Below are 7186 nucleotides of genomic sequence, written 5' to 3'. Positions count from 1 at the left end.
TGTCCTTTTATTTCCTCTTTCTTCATCTTTTTTTTGCCTATGATATTCTGGTAAAGCATATTTCCTCTTTCTTCTAATTCTAATTCTGATTCTCCTTCTTATTTCTTCCCTAGATTAAATCTTTACTTACCTATGCTGCCAGTTAGTGCTTCCTTCCCAGAGCCACTAAGGCAACAGTTTGAGGTTGAGGCCCCTAAATTGAAGATTTAGGATCAGAAACAAGGAACCTGGATGAATTTCTGATGTTTTTCTATAGGAGTCTGTTACCCAGCTGGAAAGAGCCTTTTTCGGAATTAAAGTTTGATCAGACAAATAAGCTATTTTAATATTTATAGTTTTGTCTAGTAAAAGTATTCTATAAAAACCTTGGTTTTGGATGTCTACTGTTAGCTTTTAGTCAATACTGCAAAAAGCTTCTTTTGGAACAATTTCTGTCTTTTTCAGTATTGTATTTCAATTGTTTCTCCAGGACCACACACAAGAGCCGGATTTGTGGTCCAGTGGTAGAATTCTCACCTCCTGCATAGGAGACACTGGTTCAATCCCTGGCCAATGCAACAAGTTTTGTGCTTCACTTCTCTATATTCTTTATACTTCTGCCCTACACAGGCTATCCCATGTTTAAGGGCCTTGGTTGTGGAGGCTTTTGACTTATGACAATGGTAACCCAAGAGATGGCCAATGCCTGAAGCATAAGATATTCAGGAAATGATCTAATGATCTAGTGACCTTGCAGTTAGAGTCAAGAGCCATTCCTATAATCCCAGCACTTTGGGAGGTCAAGGCAGGAGGATCACCTGAGGTCAGGAGTTTGAGACCAGCCTGGCCAACATGGTGAAACCCAGTCTCTTCTAAAAATACAAAAATTTGCCAGGCATGGTGGCACACACCTGGAGCTGCTTAGCATAGCCTATCTTTGAAAGTGGCAAGTGTTTCTGGTAGTTTGATGCAGTTTTGAATATTGGTATGTAAAACTTTTGTTACTTTCATCTATTCTCCAGGTAGATCCCTGGAATCCCAAAGAACCATCACGTCCCTGATTCGCATGCTAGACCTTGGGCTGACCGCTGGGTCATGCCTCACTATGGAGCAAGGATCAAGAAGTGAAGTCCCTGGAAGGAGAGAAGCTGTGGGGAGGAGCAATCACCTTGGTGGTGTCACATGTCAGCAGCCCAAGAAAAGGGGAGGCATGTGGGGAGGAATCCGTGTGGAGAAGAGGGGAGCAGCAGAGACATGGCTTTGGGCAGAGGTGGCGAGTGGACCCTCAGGCTGTACCCTGGACACCATGAACAGAATTAGTTAACATTGTTGCCCACCATGGCCTCCGTGTGTTCCGTGAGCCCATTTGCTTTCCCAAAAGGATTCCTAGCAATGTGTGTCAACAGGTGTTGGCCTGATTTTTTTTTTTCTATTTTTATTTTTTGAGACTGGGCAGTGCAGCAGTGGCTTGGTCTCGACTCACTGCAACTTCCGCCGCTTGGATTCAAGTCCTTACCTGGCAATACTGTGTTGAAGCCATTGAAACTGTCCCTATAAACTTTATAAAATTAATCAGGGAAGAAGGGAAGGGGAGAAACAAAAATAAACAAGCTTGCAGCAATTTTGCATTACTCTTGAGAGCAGCCTGCCCTTGGACCTGCTTCCTCACGGTTGTTTGGTGCTCTTTGTGCTAGAATCAGGCAGGCCCTAGATTATAGTTCTCCTGAACTGTTCTGTAGATAACAACCTGAACATTATGAAATGTTAAGTTTCCCGTTAGAGATATTCTTTCAGATCCTGTGTACCAGTGAAACTGCTGATGTCAGCTGGTCTGAAGGACCCCACTGAGGAACTGACTCAGAATGCAGTTTCCAAATCCTAATGATTTCATCCCCCTTCCCCTGCCCAATCAACAACCTTAATTTTCCAACCCCTCACCCTCCACAATCCCCTTAAAAACCCTAACGCAGAAGTTCTTGAGGAGATGGATTTGAGGGTCTACTCGTATCTCTCCCCTTGGCTGCCCTGTGATCATTAAATTCTTTGTTGCAAAATGCTGTCTTAGTGTATGGGTCTATTACTGCAGAATGGGCATATGAACCTACTGCTCTTATAACACCAGAGTTGTTTTCTACTTTGTTTTAACTATTTTAGGAATCTCTGTATTTGTTGAATAAAAATTGTAATGCGATATATAATGTTTTGTTTTTTTTTGTTGTTTTGTTTTGCTTTTTAGCATTTTTTTCTCTAAAGAAGAATCAGGCTTTCAGGTGAACAATCTAGGAGACTTCATTTATAAAAATGAAAATGACAGATTACTTATGTGATGAGGCACATTGAAAGAGCCCATAAAGTGGCAGCAAAAATTAAACCAGGATGATCAACTTCAAGACAATATCCTAGTAAAATTATTAGATTTTAAGGATAAAACATACTCAGGTCTCCAGGCATCACTGTGGAACAAGTTACAAAAGCAACTGAATTAGATGGGCACTAACATACAAGGCAAGGTAACAGTGAAGCAGCATTTTCAAAAAACTTATATATAGAAAGTGCAGTGTGGCTGGGCCACCCCAGCCCCCAGCAGTGGGGTAGGATGGCACTAAAGTGGATCCAGAAGGAATTAACCAACTTGCAGACGGATCCTCCTGCCTAGTGCTCCACGGGGCCTCTGGGTAATAATGACAGTCCTTGCCAAGGAGGTGTTTTCTTCCTGACCATCCACTTTCCTACGGATTGCCTGTTCAAGCCCCCAAAGCTTGCTTTCACAACCAAAATTTATCACCCCAATATCAATAGCAATGGCAGCATCTGCTTTGACATCCTATGGTCTCAGTGGTCTCCAGCATTGACTGTGTCAAAAGTTCTCTTGTCCATCTGCTCACTGCCCTGCATCCCCAACCTCAGTGATCCTCTGGTGCTAGAGATAGCCCACACCTACAAGGCTGACAGAGAGAACTACAACAGACTAGCAAGACAGTGGACAGAAAAATATGCTATGTAACCTAGGCGATTTTACGGGAGACATTGTCTCCCTTGAATTCAAGGTCTTCCCTTGAAATTCTGGGCTGTGGCTGGGCCATTCAAAGTGTCATCTGTTTTTCAAACAAATTGATACAGGATTTAAAAAGAAATTATTTAGGCATTAGGGTAAGGAAGCCCTTGGTAAGGTTCCCTTTTAAGGAAAAGCAGCCCCCAAATAATTTCTTTTCTAACAAAGAGCAGCCTGTAAAATCGAGCTGCAGACATAGATAAGCAAGCTGGAAGCTTGCATGGGTGAATGCTGGCGGCTGTGCCAATAGGACAAGGCTACCTGGGGGGTAGGCATGTTCAACATGGTGGCTCCATCTTCTCTTTTCCTTTCTAACCACGTGTACAGTAAGGAGCAGACAACATGGCGTGAGTAAAGTAGAAAACCCATTTGCATAATAAGAAGATTAGGGTGGGGTGGCCAGCTTCTTCCAGCGCTATGTAAATGTCACACCTGGTCCAACCAATCTTTGGGCCCTATGTGAATCAGACACTGCCTCCTCAAGCCAGCCTATAAAACCCTGTGCACTTCACCACAAAACCAGAAGTTCCACTCTGGCAACCCTCTCTCTCTCAGGAGAGAGAGCTATTTTCCTTTCTCTTTCTTTTGCCTATTAAACCTCCACTCCTAAACCCACTTCTTGTGTGTCCACATCCTCAGTTCCCTTGGTGTGAGGCAACGAACCTTGGGTATTTACCCCAGACAACTATGCCACTTCAAAATGTTGGTCACCCACTCTCTCCAGCTGCAGCATGTTGGTGCCATTCTCAACAATTATGGCTTTGACAATGCCACATCTTTGATGCCAAATCAGCAGCCATAGTTGTTATCATCTGCAGCCTTCCCGGTTACACTGGAATCTCTCTCTCTGCCCCAGTTTATCTGTTCGTCTTTTGGGGAGCTAGGCCCTGCACCTGTCTCCTACCCAGCCTCAAATTGTGCCACTGCTCACAAAAGTACCACATCAGGTCTTCAGCCAGGCCCCTCACCACATAACCTTTGCCTTTTAGAACTCAGTGCCATCCTGGGTAACCAGGGTTTCCTCACACCCTGTCTGCTGCACAGCCACAGCCTGAGGAGGCTCAGCTCATGCTGGAGGGAATTGGGAACAGTGTCATTGGGAAGTGAAGGCCTTGCCCTGAGGCTTCCACCAGTCTTATTCACCATTTGCCACATGCTGGCATTTCTCCCCTCAAACCAAGAAGCAGCAAGTGGAAAATGTTAAGATATAAAGCACATAACACCCCATAAGGCATGACTATATTTTTAGAAGCAAGAGGAAAATTATGAAACCCCTAGAGGTTTGGGTTATGTTTTTCCACATGATGAGGATTTTTGCCACCCCTGCTCCTCCCACTAGGAGCCTACACTAAGTTCAAGTGTGAGCCATTCACAGACTAGAACACAAGGAGGGAGAGAGACTCCTTGGATGGATCATGAGGTCAGGAGATCAAGACCATCCTGGCTAACACAGTGAAACCCCGTCTCTGCTAAAAATACAAAAAATTAGCCAGGCATGGTGGCGGGTGCCTGTAGTCCCAGCTACTCCGGAGGCTGAGGCAGGAGAATGGAGTGAACCCGGGAGGCGGAGCTTGCAGTGAGCGGAGATCGTGCCACTGCACTCCAGCCTGGGCGACAGAGTGAGACTCCATCTCAAAAAATAAAATAAAATAAATAAAATAAAATAAAATGCAATTTACTCATTAAAAAGAAGAAAGTGCAAATTAAGGATATTATATCTGATGAAACTCTCTTCAAGGTACAAGGTACAAGGGAATGGCTTTGCTTAAGCTTCACATAGGCAAGGCTCAACCATACTATGACTCAAACCTTGACCAAATGCCCTCCTGGACCATGGTAAGAGAAGTAGTCTTGTGAGGCATTATCATAAGACTATTTCTTACTCATCTCTTGTGGGGGCCCCCTTGTCTTGCAGCAGCCTACCAGCAGGCAGTTTCTCGCCTGTTTCTGGTAAGCCATGGAAATTTCCATCTTGCCCCGATCCCCTCAATCATACAGCTACAAACTGTAACTGCCTAGCTGCAATATAAAATTGGCCCCTTCTTGACAGAGCAACCCACCACTTGGGTTGTCATCTAGTAACTCCAGTTTGGTGTCATACTGTGGAATTATGGATGTGGGGAGCTGACAACATACTAATTTTTCTTATGCATAGATATCCCCTATTACTTATGCTGTGTGCATAAATCCAAGTGTGAGCCATTCATAGATTTGATGCCAAACATGGGACCAGTAAGGTCACAATGCCTTCTAGGAGAAAAAACAGAAAGAACTACATGGGGCCAGGTTAGGGGGCTTGAGAAGGGCCTCCAGGATCTGGTAGCAGATGTTCTCCCCCAAGTAGTAGGTGTGAGAGGAGAGTAACAGTCCTCCTATTGTTCTATGTGTTAGTGAGTATTTGGAGGCTGAGCATTGACAGGGAGGACTGAAACCAGCCACCCAAATGGCATTTTTTGTTGTTTAAAGTTCATTGAAACTGAATGGACAGGCTGGGCATGGTGGGTCATGCCTGTAATCCTAGCATTTTGGGAGGCCAAGGCAGGTGGATAACCTGAGGTTAGGGGTTCGAGACCAGCTTGGCCAACATGGTTAAACCTCATTTCTACTAAAAATAGAAAAATTAGCCAGGCATGGTGGCAGGAGCCTGTAATCTCAGCTACTCGGGAGGCTAAGGCAGGAGAATCGCTTGAACCCAGGAGGTGGAGGTTGTAGTGAGCTGAGATTGCGCCACTGCACTCCAGCCTGGGCAACTCCATCTCAAAAAAAGGAAAAAAAAAAAAACCCAAAAAAACTGAATGGACAGCCTCTTAAAACCAAAAGCAATTGCAGAGTTGTGCTTCCTGTTGCGTGCCTGCTCTCTTTGTGCTCCTGATTCTTCTCTTCCCCTCAACCTGACTCAGGTACTATAAGGAAAGAAGTCTCTCTACTGCTTCTTGATGGCTAGTCACATCTCCCTGCACTCCTTGAACTCTCAGTCAAGGAGGTAAGATGTTCTCCTGGCAGGTGCTGTTGTAACTAAAGTGCATGTGTTAAACCTCTTGGTATGTGTTCCTGTAGAGTGTGAATTCCACTGACAGAGTTTGGGTAAAACTTGTAGTAAAGGGGGGAAAAAAAGTTAAAGTTATGAGTGAAGCCTCTGAGCCAACTCAGTGTATAGTTGTGAAAATATGTCATTGAGATTGATGATTTACATGCTTATACAATGAATGGTCTTAAATTGTTAGAGGAGATTCTTCTGTTCAGAGTACCATCATGAGTAAAAAAAGGGCTAATAGGGCAAAAATCCCTTAACATTTGTCACCAATGAATGGGTCAGAATTTAGCCTGAGTGCCTGTAGCGTCTGATGTCTACGTTTTACCATATAAATAACGTTCTGTTGGTTGGCAAGTCAAAATTTTAAAACTCAACTGCTCTGACTGCAGTGTTATCACATCTCTGCTAGCAGGAGTGACTGATAAACACCATCCTATCCCCGCCAAAATCAATAGCTTGCTTGCCAAGTAAAGTTTCTTGGGACTATGCCAATGAATTCACAATGTTCAATTCCTCTGGCAGCCAAAAGGAAGACAAAAAACTAAAAACTCCTGCCTCTCACAAAGTAAAAGACTTGATTTCTGATGTAGAAGGCACCATTGCATGCCAGATTTGTCACTCCTGCCAAAGTTTGGCCTGTTTGTTTTGGAGAAAATATTGTTGTTTCACTGCTTGCTGGCTTCCATACGTTTTGATAAGAAAGCTATGTTATGGTTAAAATTAGAAAATTACAGAAATAATACTGAATAGTAGTCTTGATGTCCTTTAACCTGAACTCTCCAAAATAAACAATACTTAAAATTTGTTGTATATAATTTCAAAAATGGTGGAATCAGAGTACTAACTGATAGTGTCTGGCCAGAGGACCAAAGAATTCCCAAACCTCATTTTGCCAATAACCTAGGTTCTCTGGTGGATGTGGGGATTACTGTAAAAGATATATACATAGATAAAACTGATAAGGTATAGATAATCACAATTTACAGCAGGGCTTGTGCCACAGTGGAGGGAATTCCAGTAAACTGTATCAGAGGATAAGGCTCAGTTCAAGACCCTAGGGTTTTTTCTTCTGTCTAAGCGTAAAGTAACCTTTATCAAACTTCTCCAAATGAATCTGATGG

At 43.5% G+C, this 7186-nt stretch overlaps 1 pseudogene; it reads left to right on the top strand.

Annotated features, from left to right (window-relative positions):
• The first annotated feature begins 2565 nt into the window (after nt 1–2565).
• LOC134734681 (ubiquitin-conjugating enzyme E2 D4-like) lies at nt 2566–2983 on the top strand (annotated as a pseudogene).
• Nucleotides 2984–7186: the final 4203 nt, after the last annotated feature.

This window comes from Symphalangus syndactylus, chromosome 12, assembly GCF_028878055.3.
Source record: "Symphalangus syndactylus isolate Jambi chromosome 12, NHGRI_mSymSyn1-v2.1_pri, whole genome shotgun sequence".
NCBI lineage: Eukaryota > Metazoa > Chordata > Mammalia > Primates > Hylobatidae > Symphalangus > Symphalangus syndactylus.
The sequence above is the reverse complement of the archived record's forward strand: the minus strand, read 5'-3'. Positions and strand labels throughout refer to the sequence as shown.